Source organism: Calonectris borealis, chromosome 11 (genome assembly GCF_964195595.1).
Source record: "Calonectris borealis chromosome 11, bCalBor7.hap1.2, whole genome shotgun sequence".
Classification (NCBI taxonomy): domain Eukaryota; kingdom Metazoa; phylum Chordata; class Aves; order Procellariiformes; family Procellariidae; genus Calonectris; species Calonectris borealis.
The window spans coordinates 7,589,969-7,606,415 of NC_134322.1; the positions used below are offsets into that span (position 1 = coordinate 7,589,969).

The following is a 16,447-nucleotide window of genomic DNA, read 5'->3' on the forward strand; positions in this document are numbered from 1 at the left end:
GACCTGAAAAGAAGCCTGTCCCCCATACTTCTGGATGACAGACGAAATAGTGGTGTTGTCTATGGTATTTTAAATGGTGGCTGGGAAAATCTCAAAGCTTTTCTCCTGCCAAACTGAGCTTGTGGTGACAACCTGTCATTCAGGAGAGAGGTCAGAGAGAGTTTGGACCACAGCAGGTTTTGAACAGGAGGGTGGACCTGTGAACTGTGATCATGAGGGCATGTGGGTTTGGCTGGAGTCCAGGACATAAAAGCCAGAAAGGAGAAGATCTAAGACAGATTCGGCGAGATCCCATCCCAGCCTTCTCCAAAAAAAGCAGGAGTCCCACCCCAGGGCGGTGCTCTGCATCATTTCTCCTCTCTATTGCTTCTAGCAAGATAAGATCTGTTCCTGCTTCTCCGCAGGGACTATATGCAATATGGCATCTCTTGCATGCCCAGAGATGGTTTCTCATTGTTGCCTGTGAAAATCAGATGATTTGTGCCCCACTGTAATGGAAATAGCAAAGCACTCACGGTGCCCCAGCAGCCGTCCAAGCCCGAGAGGAGAGCTGGCAACTTCCCCCTGACATTTCCAAAAAAACATGCTGTATTTTTGCGGCTAAATGATGATACGGACAGAAGCACTGAGACCGTTCTCCCTTTCAGTTCCAGGGACAGGCGTTTCAGAGAGGTGCAATTAATCTCTAGTGATTACAGGTTTTTTCCTAGCCAATAATTGCAAGGCAATTAAGTTTGGGGAAGGGAGAGCAGGGTGGCAGCATGGGTGGCTGTGAGGAAGGGGACTGTCAACCCCAGTGCCTGGCAACGTTAAACTGTTGCTACATCACCTGTGAGTTTCAGTTACCAAAGCACTATATTTTGATACACGGTAATTATGCTTCCATCTCATTTTTTGTCCCTTTCATTTGTCGCTGCCATTGAATTTCAGGCATTATGTGTCACGGTTGAGAAAGACTTGAGAAATCCATTAAAAGCATCCACAAAGAGAGCAATTTTTCAGACAAATGTACAAAGAAGAAACTGGTCCCCTCCAATGATTAATACCAGTAACTATTCATCAAGTCAGGTGCCAGGCTTTGCAGTAGGATCGGAGCATTAAGAGCTGTGATGAGTAAGGTCCTCTAGCCCTGAACCTAGAGACTAAATACATCAGCAAATGCACGGGCAGCAGCTAGCAGAAATACAACATTAGTTTTAGTCACTGTACTGTTAAAACATGTATTTTCACTGGCAGACTGCAATTGCCAAACCTTCATAAATCTTTCCACGGAGCCAGGGCAGTAAGCACCGCTGGTTTAGCTTTAATCCTTTGGGTTGCTGTAATCTTTCACCCTCAGGGGGATTCAGATGACCCCACACCAGACCGTGTCTGGCTGTTGTCAGTGGGAGTTTTGGATTGAAACCGCCCGAGGGCTTTAGTCAACCAGATGTGTAACCAAGCCGTGATAACTTCTAACTATAGAGTAGGTACTGGTGGTGAATATTTAATCCACTGGTTGATATACAGTACAGAAATCAGGAGTTTATTGCGGTCACGCTTGAGCAGAGCTGGTTCAGCAGCTCAGGCTGTGGTTTGCACTGGGAGCTGGAAAGTGGCACTGGTTCGATGCTTCATGTGGCATTAGGCGGCACAGTGACCCCCCAGTATTCAAACAGAAATCCCCCTCCTTGAAATGTCACTTCTTGTCTCTGTCTACAGGACTTAATTTTGTCCTGCATAAAGTGATGCCCCAGATTTCCAATGCAGAGAGCATCCGTTAGGTCAGAGCTCTGTCTATTTTATCATAGGAGCTGGAGAATAGACTTTTTGACTATGGCTTGGATGAGTGATTTGTTTGATGAAATTTTTTGAGTACATATGCTGTGAGGTTTTCTCCCTTTCAGTCTCCTTCCCAGAAAAAGAAGCCACAGGGAATGAAACACCTCTGGCATCCTACCAGCCTCCCCTCCTGAGCCTCCTGCTCTCATCCCGCGTAAGCCAAATTCTCCTTGAAGTTACACTTGGGTAATTCCATTGAAATGAATAAGATTTTTACAGCGTGATCAAGAAGAAAACTTGTAATACAAGTTTTTAAGATATACTTACTTGGTTTTCTTTTTTTGCTGGCAAAAGATGTATTTAGAGCATTCTCCTTCCTTCTTGCTCTCTTGTGGGTGTACCTCTTGTAAAACTTTCCATTGTTGGAAGTGTCTGTAAAAAAAGACAAAAAGAGACAAGCTGAATGACATATTTTTTCTCTTAAAAGCTTTCCTCGGCAGAAGAGCTTGCAAGAAGTGAGGAGAGAACATGGGAATTTGATGCTGCCTTTACACACGTGTAATTCTAAAGTGAAGCTATGGGTGCCTTTAGGATGTCAGCCTAAAAATGAATGGCATTTCTATCCGAGTAGCAAAGGGAATATTAACTGTTCCCTAGTGATGGGGACATAAGACACAGAGAAATTAAATGATGCGCTCCTAGTCTCACACATGTGCACACACACACAGAGCCTTGGAGAGTGTTGATCACCAAGCCATGGATTAGTACATTGGCCACTGGCAAGTCCTTATTTGTGGTTAGTCTGCTGCTAATAGGGGTAAGACAAAATACCAGTTTCCATCCAGAAGTCTGTAGGAAGCCAGTGTTAATCTTGAGCTAAACTGCTCAAGTTTGATCTCTAATTGCAAAGAAAGGTTTTGACATCATGTTGATCCAAAACATCTCACCAGCAGAAGATACTTTGCGCAGAGACTATGTCTACATTACAGCCCAGCAGGAGCCATCACCCCCCAGTAGTTTCTGTTTAGTTGATTGTAATGACAGCAGCAGGAAATTCAGCTGGCTATCGTCATCTGAGGTCTTATACGGGACCCTGCATGGGTTTGCTGAAGGCTGTAATGCGGCAATCGCACTGTTATCAGAGCCTAAGGTAACTAGGCACGGTAGAAGGAAGAAGAAAGTAATTACTCATGAAACAAACCAGCAAGGACAGGGAAGTTCTGCATCCCTGTTACATTCCCATATTCATTAGATAATTTCTCTTTTTTATTGTTAATTTTATTTCAGAGTTTTACAGCTCTCTAAGTGCACAATATTGAACATGTAATGGTTCATTTAATTTTGAATAAAATCTATAATTCACTGACATGTAAGCAAGTCTTGGAACTATCATCCTGCAGCAAAGTCAATCTTTTCTTGCTGTCTAGTGTTTGAGAGCTACAAACCACAGGTAATCATCAGCCTTCTTGATTGTTATTCTTAATGGAAAAAGGAAGGACTTCGGAAGATACTGCTTTCAGGAAAAGCAAACTCCATCTCTTTCCTTAAAATGTTGTGCCAGTGTCTTTCTTTTACTGCTCAAAATTAATCTGTCTCTAAAAAGTGAGAATTTTTTTTTTTTTAAAAGGATCTAAATGTATTTCTCTATAGTCTGACCTCAACTTGGTGCTGTGTTTAATAGGCAAAGCTCAACAGAGAGTAAAAACAGCTCATTTTTTATAAAAGTTTATCCTCTCTCCCCTGATGTAAGTACGGCGGGGCATATCTTTTGCAGCTGAGCCACATCAGGCTTTAACATGAGACTTCTCTCACTAAGAAATTTTACCTCTGGCTGTCTCCTTTGCTTTCTACCTGGTGCTGACTTGTTCTGTGTTCTTCTATGAACACAACTCTTCATACGCCTCAATCTTAATCTGTGAAATTGTCTCCAAAAAAAGGGCATTAAGAGGATGTTAAGGTTGTATAGTCAAGTGCTCCATGTGCAAGATATGCCCTGAATTCAGTTTGCCTAACCAGTCTAATTCAGTCCCTTTATATATATGAATTTTAAACAAGTAAAAAATGCTTTTTTCCCCTACAGGATCTGATCTGAGGGGGGTCTTATGAGGAAAAGCATTCAGCAGCTTCACTATGAACATCACCTCTAATTCTGCCTGTAATGAGAGTATCACTGTTCTCCAGATAAAATGCTGTGGTATCTTTGTGAAGCATTAGATCCGAGCTATCATTACTGCATAGACATACAGTGTTATTACCGTATCAGAATATGTTTCTTGTTCTACCATCTATAATCCTCTATTCAATATTTCACTGGATCTCCAGGGAGGGCCCCTTTCAGGCCGAGATAGAGACTCTACGCCAGCAGAGCAGCGCTAATTGGGAGATGACAAATGTTTGCTGTTGGACCTCCTAAGATGGTTGTGAACCTGGATCCCAGCTGTCTTCTAGGATGACCAATTTATTTAGGCAGACCCACATAATTAAATGCATGAGTAAAATTCTCCTCACTCAGCCTCTGTTCTTTCCTCGTGCAACTGCAGATCTTTGAACTTTTCTTGCATTGTGTTGTTCAAGGATTATCTATTTTCTTCACTTAGGAAGCATGAATATTTGGTCTTTTCCAGAGATCACAAAGGAGATCTGTCCTTCAAAATACCAGTAGATGTTCCCTAACAATGGTGGAAAATGCTCGGCCGCATACAGGAGACACTGCATAAGCAGATCAAAGGATCAAAGTATTTGATCTGAAGAGGACAGCCAGTGAGTCCATGCCCAATGCTTTGGGCAGATTAGCTCTTGCTTTGAGGAACACAGCTTGAACACCTGCCTGTAAGATCAGGGAAATAGTCCCATGGTCATAAAACGTAACCTCGCTGCTTCTCTCTTTAGCAGCCCTCTTTCCACCCTGGGAACAGATGCTGCCTCAATTGTAAGGATGGTGAATCACCAGGGAAGTAGCCTCAGTCCCAGCAAGGGGCTGTGAACATTGCTGGGATGGTATCCTCAGGACTGTGTCCAGTCTGCATGGGGTCCCAGCCCAGAGCTGGAAGTATTTCCTTAGGGAAGAGGAGAAATATTCCACCCTCAGCCTCTCCCCAGAGCACTAGCGAGCATACCAGTGTACCTGTGGGGTTTGGGGACATCTCTCTGTCAAGAGCTACTCAAACCCTCATTTCCTTACAAGGCACCACATAAATTTTGTCCACTGATTTGCAGCAGACCCTGAAGAGAGCAGCTGAGGGAAACTCCCCATGTCTACTGCCAACCCACTAGCAGCCCATTGCTCTGCAAGATCTTTGTATCGTGCTCCCCACCAGCCATGTACACGCCAAGGATCTTCCTTGGGTATTGCTGGGTGAATTTCAGATAATGAAGATGCTTGAGAAGACTCTGTCAACAGTTTACAGAAAAAAAAAAAAAAGAAGGGAACTCAGCTTTTCAAATAAAATAGCCACATAAGGGAATAAAATTGTTCATTAATTCATTTTGGGTCGAACCTTTATACAAGTTTATGCACTTATTTTGCCTCACAGAATCTTTTCAAGCATCATCAGTTCTCATCTAACAGGAGGCACATTTCTACCGGTGCTGGAAAGCCCCTCCCAGCTGCACCAAAGCATTCGCAAACCGTGACTGATCTTACACCGCGCTCTGCACCCACATCCAGTACTTCTGCTAGTCATCAGTTCCTGTTCATTTTCCATTTCTGCTGCTGTTGTGTTCAGATTTCTTCTCCAGAGGTAGCAGAGCATCCATGGACAGCAGGTACTGGTCTGAGCTGAAGTGCTCTGGAGGCAGGTCTGGGGGACCAGCCTGGGTCCCTGCAGGCACCGCGGGGTGATTGGCAGCAGTGAGGGTTTGAGCTTCTCAGCCTGAAGGAGGCTCAGCTGAGTGGCCCTGTGTCCACTCACCACGAGCAGCCTGCAGACTCACTGGCTTCCTGGTGACAAGCAAAAACTGATGAGAGCAGCGCTCAGGTCCTCTGAGCTGCAACCTTCTTCTCCCTGTGAAAGTCACTGCCTAGTTCTTACGATCAGATGGACTTCAATGTCCTGACACATCTCTTCTAGCAAAGAAAAATGCTTAATACACAAAACCCCTACACCAGCATTTTGAGAACATTTTCCAATAAAATAAATCAAATAAAAATAGAGGGAAATTTCCAACTGATGAAATTGGTCCAGCCTGTCAGCGCTGCTGCCCTAAAACAATCAGTCATACCGGGAAGCTAAGCTCCCATGAAAGGCAATTGCATCTTCACGTTGGTAATGCTTTTTGTCATCGCAGTATGTCTTTAAGGTACCTCCGGCCCAAGTATGGCTAGTTTAACATAATCTCTTCTGATAGCAAATAGGAATTTTAGCTGCAATCAAAAAGGCTTGACAGTGTTGCTTTCATCTTTGCACCATCCATGCTAAGGATATAAGCAGAAAAATATCACGAACAATACAGCAGCTGGCTTATATTGTTACAAAGAATTAAAAAAAGACACCACCACTTTCTGATGACACCATCATTAAATCCAGCTACCCTGGAGCACAATTAGTGCAAACACAGACAAAACAACATTGAGGATAATGAAGTGAACTAGCAATATCTACTCTTTGAGTAATTCTGAGTCATCACTGATTATCTGGTACATGATCAAGGAAGGAAACAAGCAAAGCCAAGTTGATTTATGCTCCAGATGCAACATACTCTGCCAAATTCAGGCTAGTGTGACTACATTGTCCTCAGAACTGACTACAATGGCTCTACATCAAGGAAGAATTTGGATTAACATGTGTTGAGAAATTAGTGCTAGCCAAAAGGAAACAAGATAAAAACTGGGAAAGGCATTATTTTGATTAGTTTTGTGATGTGATGTTTTATAAGTTCCCTTGGAAACAGTTTGGTGTTTGACTTCTGATGCTTTCTAAATACGTCACTGTGTTTGTAGCATTTTGAGAGAGAACCTGTAATCATCCCGACCTCTTTAATGCACTGCAATGAGATCTGACTGTAGCAATAAATCATAACTCATCCTATTCTATTCTTATTGATTTTGGTGGAATAAGGACTTAGCCCAAAGGAATAAAACCGTGTGAATCATTTGTTAGCTTTCCATCGCTTCTTTCTCAATTCATTACTACTTTGCTTTCTCCTTTGATGACTGGTCATGGAAGGTAATTCAGTAAATAATTCTGGTGAAGGATTCCTGTTCTTCTTGTTATATGTGAGAAAACTATTTGCATTTCACCTGCAAGGAGGTTAGCAGGGGTTAAATCTTACCAAGTATGTAGGCAACATGATACTGGCTTTGTCTCCTGATTGGCTGTGAATAATGTGTAATTTTTTACTTTCAGGTACAAATATTTCCAGCTGTGTCAAAATCTACTTGCGGGGAGGCTCGATGTGCATATAGTGCTCCAGGGGCATAGACCATGAAATGGCATAGCTTCTGCTCCTGTTAACTTTTCCTGGGCATCTTTAGTCTGACCCTGCCATCCACGTCACAGCTCTGTACTTTCAGATATTTCAGGGAACTGTTGGGGAAATATCAGGGTGCAATAACAGAATTGTGCTTCTGAAATCATTTTCACAGCGGCAAGGAGTGATGCAGCTGGCTAAGTTAAAAGTGATGGCTGCCACAATGAACTAACTTCAATTTCCTACACATTTTTTTTTTTCTTTCAGTTTACTGGACTTAATACTCTGGCACAGAAAATGGATTATTGGGAAAAAAAAAGGCTCTGGCAACCAATGAGGATGCTGAATGCATTTGATTAGGTTTCTATTTAAGGAGGGATATTCTTTGAGAAATCGAGTTTCACTCCTAGATAGAGACTGTGATACAAGCTTATCAGCTGAGGGGAGGTTTACGTAACGTTTCAGCTAAACAGCTGCTGGTGGTACAACGACCCCTGATTTTAAAGGAATAATTGTTACATCCAGATTAGACTTAAAAACGGAGGAAACCAGACTCACAGGGCACGGCAAAGGAAATCTCATTTTGGTTTTAATTGGGAAGCAGCAAGAAGACATGTTGTCCTGTGGTTGTTGGTGGGATCTCACTACCTGAATCAGAAAGACTTCAAACATGGGCATGAAGAAGCAGCAACAGCACCAGTTCTGTGCAAACCTGCATCTCCTGGATGGGGAAGGAGAAAGGAGGTATCTGGTACTTCCCTCTCCCCCATTTCCTACAGCCTGCCGCAAACCCTGTTCTCTGCTGGTCAAGATAAAAGCCATTTGGTTCAAATGAAAATGAAGCTTTAAGAAGTGAGCGTAGCATCTTTGCTTATCAGTTGTCACCCCAGATCTGCACCATGGGAAAGTCTCCATCAGGGTGAAATCTGTCTCACAGAGCCTATGATTTACCAGAGACCAAACTGACATGAGGAGTAACCTAAAAGTATCCCATTTAGCTCAGGTGTAGAGCAGCAGACGAGAGGTTAAGATGAACACTGCCAAAGCAGAGAAGATTTAGTGGTGGAACTTCTGTTGACATTAAATTCCAGACATTGCTTTGAAAATTTACCACCTAAGTGCTACCTTAAATCTATAATGCAGTAATGGTATTAAACAAGGCAGGGACATTAAAGCACTGGCTTAAATCTTGGATTGCCATAATGCTATTAAATAGGGCAATAGCAAATCTAGCGGTTGGTCTTGATTAATTATGTGAGAGGGATATGCTGGACTGACCGGCACTGTCATAGGCAAATTACTTATTAAAAAGGTTACGCTCTTTTCTTTTCCTTCCTAAATATCTCTTAAATGCTCCATCAGCTCCATCTGAATAGAAAGAGGGGACATGACTGAGGTTACCTGCAGGTGAGCATTTCCCCAGGACAACCTGCAGGTTTTCCTCTACTGCTGGCCGTGCCAGGAAAGCTGGACCAATCTTCCCTCTACCCACGGATGTTGCAAAGCAAAAGGCATTCCCTGTCCACCAAGCAATGCTTTATATTCTTAAATTGCACCTATTTTGTAAGGTGAGGAGCAGACACTCATTGTGCTGGTTTTTGCCAGAGAGGATGAGGGTCAGGAGATGCCTTGCTGAACAGTTCCAAGCATCTGCTTTTGTTTTGGTTTTTGCTGATGGATCTCCAGCAGTAAATCCTTTTGCTTTAAGATGGAGAGATGAAGGGTATCAAAGACAGAGGTGAGAAACACTGATATAAAGGAGCTACCCGGGACCATGGGTAATTCTGCTCATACCAGCCAGAAAGCTAGTGGTTGAGAGAAAAAGGATCAGTGGTCCCAAGTGGCAACTTCACCTTGACCGCTTGTTATCTCCTCCGTGGCTCAGCTGGTGTTGGACTTCTGCCTGCAGGGGAGCAAGAAAACTTGTGGGAACCTGCTGAGCACATGGAGATTTGGCGTTCAAGAAAAAAAAGCTGTGTTTGCCCATGTTCTATAGTACCGGTGTCTCTGGCAGCTGATGGAGACTCCCAAGAAGTAATTTAATGCAAAGGAGGTTTGTGAGCACTCCCGTCCCAAAGCTGACCAGAGAAGGTAAAGGCTGCTGGACCACAGGGCTTATCCAGAACTGTTTCTGGCATGTCTGGATCCTCCCAGATGTTGGTGATCTGGAAGGAGAAGGAAACCAGCCTCAAGTTCAACCCACAATGCTGGATAAGCACATTTTTCTTTTCCTATTTTCATTCTTCCTTCTCTCCTTCAGTGAAATTTGTCTGCAAAGAGGATGTTCTTAGGTGCTGTTTTCATAAAATAGAGCAGAGCCGCTAAAATGTTTTGACTATTTAGAAAAAGGTGGTTTTTTTTTTCCCTGAGAAATGCAGTTAAGCTTTGTTAGAAGCTTCTGAGAAGCTTAATGAACCATGGCTATGCCTGTAGCTTTTTCACATTTGAAAACTTTTGTTGCTAATTAACTTCATTAATAGTACTTAGAGGCACATTGGCCAATATTTACCGAGTGCTGGCATCACTGCAAAGTACCAATGGACTCAGTGGCTCAGCAAATGGATTCCCTACAGAAAACTCTACCAGAGTTGAACTCATCGTGGTCAGATTGTTTCTCCTTTGCGAAAAAATGAAAGCCTCATTGATGCTGTTGTTTAAAAAAACACAATGATGTTAAATGAATAGAAGGAACTTCCTAATCCTGCTGTGGCTGTTATTGATAGCCGTGTTCCCACAATGAATTCGCAGCGAACCCAGAGAGCTTGCTGCAGGATCACGGCCTTGAGCTGAACACAGCTGCGCGAGAGCAATCCTGGCTCTGCGTAGATGTCTCGGTGCTCGAGGGAAGATGCTGCAGCAACATCTGTTCCCCAGCGAGCCCACAGACCGAGGTGTGCTTGGTGGCACCGGGGGACATTAGAGAGGCTGGCACGCCTCTCGATGCCTGGCCTGTTGTGGTCTGCCTGGATGACTTTAGCATCAGTCTGGCAAAATTTTTGACATCTTGGCATCCACGGGGTAGTCAGTGCATCCTCTCTGCACAGTGGGTGGTTTTCAGTGAGATCACCCCTACCAAAAAATACTGCTTCCCTGATCGGCTGAAGAGGGAGTTGCATCAGACTCATCTTTCTGTTACAGGGGTGTCCCCTGGAAATGCAGACAGGTTTCTTGGGCACAAGTCCAGCATGAAGTCCAGCTAATTGGACATCACTGCAGCAACTAATTGATCTTGTGTAAAACGATAGAAGTCTGTCATCATTACAAGAAGAGTAGCTGGAACTATTTCTCCCAAGGATTTTCACTAATTTCTTCCTATTCTTTCTTTTTCCCTTTCTTTGTCATCTTTTACCTTTCTTAACCCTTCTTATTTACAGTACATCCTTCAGGGGACACTGTTGAGCTATCCACTATAAATCTAAAATGTATACATCAAGATTGGTATATATATATGAAAATAGATTAGTCTCTTTGACTTAGATTTCTAGTCAGTCTGTCCAGATTATTGTGTTCTATGAAGGGACTTCTACTGAGCAGAAAAATGTTTAAACTGCATTTTCTTTTTAATATCACAAGAGCATTTCTATTGGTGTGATGATTCTGGGATGCTTCTCTCCAGCCCTTTTGGCTTTTACTCCGCTGACAGGATTTCAGTATGTTCTGGAAGCTGCTGGGAAAAAATTTGCAGAAGTCCCCTGGAAGCAGAATCCTCTCCTGGTTTTGCTGCAGGTCTTCTCTCTTTTTTGACATGAAAGTCCAAATCACAAGGGATTGCCGAGATGGTGAGGGCATCTAGAAAAGGAGGAATAGCTTAGTGGGCAATGGCCGCAGTAGCAAGGAGGTTTATTAAAACTTTCTTATCTCCATGCTATTATCCACAACATCAGATCCTCTTAGGTCTTGTACAAAAAGGGATAACTCAGGAATTCATCCCCTAATATCTTATATTGTGGATGGCTGAATTTCTCTTAAGAATTATGATTTTTTCTCTGTTATTGACCATGAGGGTGGGATGTGGGAGAAAGCTAGAAGGACAGGGAAAATCTTCTTTTCGGATGCCATAGTTTGGAGCGTTGCTGAAGGTCCCTGGGTGCTGTGTGCGCTGATGTGGAGGAGATCTGGCCCAGCCCCTCACTCTCACGTGTCTTCGGCAGATGATAATTTTCCTGTGCCCGCAAGGCCCTGCTGACATTGCCTGAGGTCCCTTACCGTGCTGCTGCCTGTCACTGTAGTTGGGATCACATTCCACTTCTGCATGAAAAGCAGAATAGGCCTGTGCACAAATGGAAGGTTGGATCTCTGGAGAGCAATATTCCTCCAAGGTTTGTGTTAGGTATAAACACCCCTTTTCATTTTTCTGGTTAATATTTTTATTCTGAAAAAAATGGAAGAGTTTCAGATTTTTTTTTTTTCCTGTATGTGAGACCTCCCAGAAAAAAAATGTCTCATACTTTAATTAATAACTTAAAAGCCAGGATTCATGCTCGTACTTTCTTAGATGAGAAGAGAAAGATCAGTATTAAATATGGTTTTAAATAATCCAAGAGGTATGTGGAAGGAAGACAGGAACTTAGGAAATGACAGTGCTTTAATATAATGTATCAAAATGACTGAAGAAGAGTCCTTATGCAAAAACCAAAAGGAGGAAACACTTGAACTGCCATCTCGGGGCCCAGTTCTGCTCCTGCCTAGTTACCACCAGCCAAACTCCCAGAAAGTGATTCTGCAAATACTCTGTACAAGGCACCGCATTTCTCTTTGTGTCATTGTCTTCAGTAGTCCAGTTCTGCTGCTGACCCCGCTACGAGCAGGATTGGACCACTGCTGTCAATAGGAAATGAAAGAAGAGATGAGCTGCTGCAATTACAGGGGCTGGAAGAGGTACTCCATGGAAACAGCAGCAAGACGTTTGGCGTACTCCTAAGGCGGTTCCATCGCTGGCCAACCTCTGCAGGCTGTAAACGAGTCTGAGGCTTTGGAATGATTTAGTCATCTCTAAAGGGCTGTAGGGGTTTTATCCACTTCAGCTCTCTAAGCCTTTAGTGCCAAATCCTGGTCCCTTGTAAGTCTCCAACAAAGTCACCAGGGGTTTCAACGGGTGCAGGATCGGGTCCGTGGAGCACTTTAAGTAATTTAAACCACCCTAAATCCTCGAAGCAGCTTAAGTGATAAGCTTCTTGTTCCAGAGTTTTCAGCTCGCAGACCCAGCTTGTAAAATACTCCGGGCAGCTCATCGTGTACTTGACTGTGAGCACACACAGATGCATCTGCTTTAAAACACAGAGATAACGCGATGAGCCTCTGTTATCAAAGTTTTTTACTTCTAGAGAAAATGGGACTTTTTGTTATTTTTTAAATGTAGAAAATAACAATTCCCAGCAACTATCAGATGAGGTGCTGTGCCCTGAGCTCAGGCAGGAGAGATGGTGCCGAAGACTCTGGGTTCAGACCCTGCTGGTGATGCCACTCACTGCTGGTTACACTCACAACATCTCCTCCATCTCATGGATTAGGAGGGAAATCAGGACCCTCCGGAGAGTCCTCGTGGTTCGTGGGGAGTTATCAGCCCTGGTTATGAATGTTTATCTGACTGAGCATCCTCACTTCTGAATGAAGTTTGACATCAAGTATATGGTGGAAGAACCAAACGTCTCGCTGGCTGGTAAGAGACAAGCACCCGTCAGTCCGTGGGCAGCGGTGGCATTTGCGGGTCAGTGCTTTTCACCTCACAGGGAGAATTGCTGCTTCTTCCAAACCCTAATTCAACATGACGTGATGCCTCCGTCTCTTTGTGTCAGAGGCTTTAAGGGAGCAGTAGCTCTTCCCGATTGTCCCCAAAACACGCAGAGAAGGAGGGAGAGGGCAACAGATGCTCGCTAGCAAGTTAGAGACAAAGCCACAAACCTTTCTGAAAGCTGATGATAAACTTCAGTGCCTGCAGGTTAGAGAAAGGTGAGAATCGGAAACGTTGCCCTTTTCTCCAAGCCCTGGCAAAGAAAAGGGTCAAGCACTGCGGGGACAAAAGCACGTTTCAGTCTGCAGCAGCTCCAGCTGCTTTGAAAGTCCTAGCAGATCACCAAGCAGCTTTAAAGGGAGGGAGAGAAGCCAGACCAAAATTTCACTGCTTTCCCATCCTTTCATTTGCATGAGAGCACCTGTTTCACACTTGTCTTTTCATCTATTTTTTGCACATCTGCAAATCAAGGCAATTACGGCCAGGCCTAGTCAAGGCGATATTTTAGGAAACTGATTAAGTCTTGCTGAAATCGCAGCAGTTTGCTACTTAAAGTATAATGGCAGAGATGGAGATGTTGTCTGAGGCTTTAGCCAAACTGTCTCCGTGGAGATGGATGTCTCCCTTCCTGGCAGGAGGTTCAGTGTTCCTGCAGTAACACGGGAGGCTCTGATGGTGCCCAGCTCGCATCTTAGCGAGCTCCAGGAGCAGATATGGAGATACAGGGACTGTAGCTCTCTGTTGGCTACTGCAGTAGGAAATCTTTGCTATGTCTGTTGTATAGCACCATCGCAATATTTCTTCTCTGTCTTCTAGTCCATCTCTCTTTCCCTGCTAGTCCAAGCTTCTTTCTTCCTCTGACTCCTACTAACTTGAAGACACCACAAATTTTCCTTCCAATTTTGCATACTCCTCTGCTGCCTCTTGCTCTTTCCTCCCCACCGCGCTCATCCCCCCCTGCCTTTCCCTGCTTCCTGCCCTCCTCTGGCTTCATCAGCCCTCCCCTTCTCAAACTCTCATGGTTGTCTCTAGGTAAGTATCATACACTGAATTACAGCTGCAGACCAGAGCCCAGGACACCTGGGTCCGATTCCTGCCAGTGTCCGTGAGCTTGTGTGACTCAGCCTCTTCCTGACGCTCCTTCCCCATCTATAAGCTAAAGCTGGAAAAAAATAAATAGGAGCCACGTGTCCCTTGATTCAGGGCACCACATACATGCAGGGTATAATTCCCATTAACCTCTTCTGTGAGGAGAAGTTGGACTGGCCAGATTTTCTGGTGGAGGCCACGGGCTGCCCTTCCTGGCTGTCACACGTGCCATTCTCATGCAAGATTTTACTGAATTTATTTCCCCCCTTTTCCCTCCCAGGCTGTGGCGTGCTTGGCGCAGGAGCTGCAATCCATGCAGTATTATTAGGCAATAAACAGTGCCAGTGAACGATTAAAACCCAGGCAGAAGTGTTAGTATTGATTTTTTAAGCTCTGTAAAGAATTGCGTGGAGTTTTTTTAATGGGCATTACTAGGACAACCCAGGTCATCCATGGGGAATCTTCAAAATACCACTCTGCAAGAATGCAAATAGTGAAGCTTTTGATTTGCAGAGGCTCTTTCAGGGACCCATGCCCCGGGCTGCCACTGCAGCAGCATCAGTAGGGACAAGGCATTGGCTCCAGGATATAATTTCTGTAATTTCCACCCTTATAACGAATACAAAACTGCCGCCATGCTGGGAAGAGCAGAGAATGAAGCCTGCAGAGGGGATGCAGGAACAGGCTGTGCAGACACTGATGGATGTTGGTAATATTTTCTGCCCTTCTCCCTGGAGTTTCATGTGCTGAACGGCTTCTGGCAGAGCCCTTCCTCCTCTCCTGCCTGCTTTTCAGCCCCAGCACTCTCTCCTTCTTCCCACCCTCAAGTTACACCATCCCCATTGGCATGATGTTTACAGCCATCCACTGTCTCACTCTGTATCTACATCCTAGCTCCACTTCTCATTAGTCTTTCAGGACAGACAACAGGCACTTGACCTTCCTTAACAAGCGTACCTACACCGATGGACTTTGTGCTGGAGCAGATGAGGAACACTCACACCTCTTTGCCAGCTCATCCATTACACCAGGTAGCCTTTCACCATTTAAACTCACAACCTTTCAACAAGGTGATAACCTCCACCAAAAAATGGATAGCAAGCAGGCTGTTTGAGAGAGGGCTCTTTAGCCACTGGTGTTTCCATAGCAGTTGTCTAAGTGGGGTGCCTCTTACCATCAGACTTTTGTCCCTAAAAGCTAATACAAAAAACAAAGGGGAAAAAAAAAAAAGGGAAAAGACTTTGCATTCAGATGTTCTCTGTTCAGGTTAATTTATGGGTATTTTTGTATGTAGAGAAATAAAGAAACATTGCAGAAAATCGCCTAAGGTATATATGGGAATTGGATCCCCAGCCCTTATTAAAAGTCAGCAAAATCGGTGCCCAAGAGTGGTTTGTGTCTTTGAAAAGCTCTCCTTTTGATGTCCGGAAAAGGCAAAAATGAATGGCTCCTCCTGCATCGAAGTTTCTCGGTGAAGACAGAAGACATACAGCTTTCAACCCACCTTTGTGACTTAGGAACATTCAACTTAAAGACTTAGAAACCAAATCCCATTTGAACAGTCATCTACACACCTCCATGCCCACCTTAGAAAAGTGCTCGGAAGGTGCCTCTGCACATGTAAACCTCTCATCCTGCACGGCTTTTGGAATTAAAAATATAATGCACTGGAAAGCAATGATCTCTGGGTGTTGGATACAATCTCTTGGATGCTGTCCTTTGCTCCGATAAATGGTAAAAAATAAAAATAAGCTCCTTTGCAGAACAAGATATCTGAAAAGCAGGCCTAAAACCCAGACCGCAAGCAATAAGAGAGAGAATTTGAGTTATGCATGTGTGGAGAGAGGAGCAGAAACACCGGAGCAGCAAACCCCCCTGCCACCACGCAAGAGCTCGCTGGGGGAGAAGAGAGACCCAAGGACACTTTCAGTTCAGGGGTCACTCGAAAAGAAGCCTTTTGTAAAGTGGAGTTAATTTAATTAATTTTGAAACAATCAAAAGAAGAATCTCTGGCAGCTATGTTGCTTTTAAATAAGAAATACTAAATAGTTCTGTAGATTTCAATGGGCCAAGAGTTAGCATCCTTTATAGACCCATCTGCCTAGAGGCCTGCTTCTTATCTGATCATTTCCATGGCAACGGCTCTGGGATTAGAAAAGGATGAACGTTTAGGAATAGTTGCTGGAATTTCATGGAAGATGATGAATTGAGGATTACTTCACTACCTATGCGTTACCATGGAAATGTACATTTACAAATTGCATAGGATTTAAAACACCACCATTATTAGTATAAAATTGTGCTGCTTTTCTAAAGAACTCCAGGAAAAGGTGGTACCTCTCCTGTTTCACACCTTTCTGCCCCATTGAGCGTATACGTGGTGCAGAACTGGAGCGGTGCTGGCTGTGGAAGTAGAAACAGTTGTCAGGTCCTGGACCCTCACTAGACAACCTCCTA

General features: G+C 44.0%; 1 long non-coding RNA gene across 2 annotated transcripts in view; it reads right to left on the reverse strand.

Annotated features, from left to right (window-relative positions):
• LOC142086437 (uncharacterized) overlaps positions 1 to 16,447 on the reverse strand; it is a 49,912-nt gene that overhangs the window by 8,345 nt on the left and 25,120 nt on the right. For both annotated transcript variants that reach the window (XR_012675123.1, XR_012675122.1), the window contains one exon: positions 2,089 to 2,193. This is a non-coding gene — a long non-coding RNA (uncharacterized LOC142086437). The remainder of the gene's footprint in view (positions 1 to 2,088; positions 2,194 to 16,447) is intronic.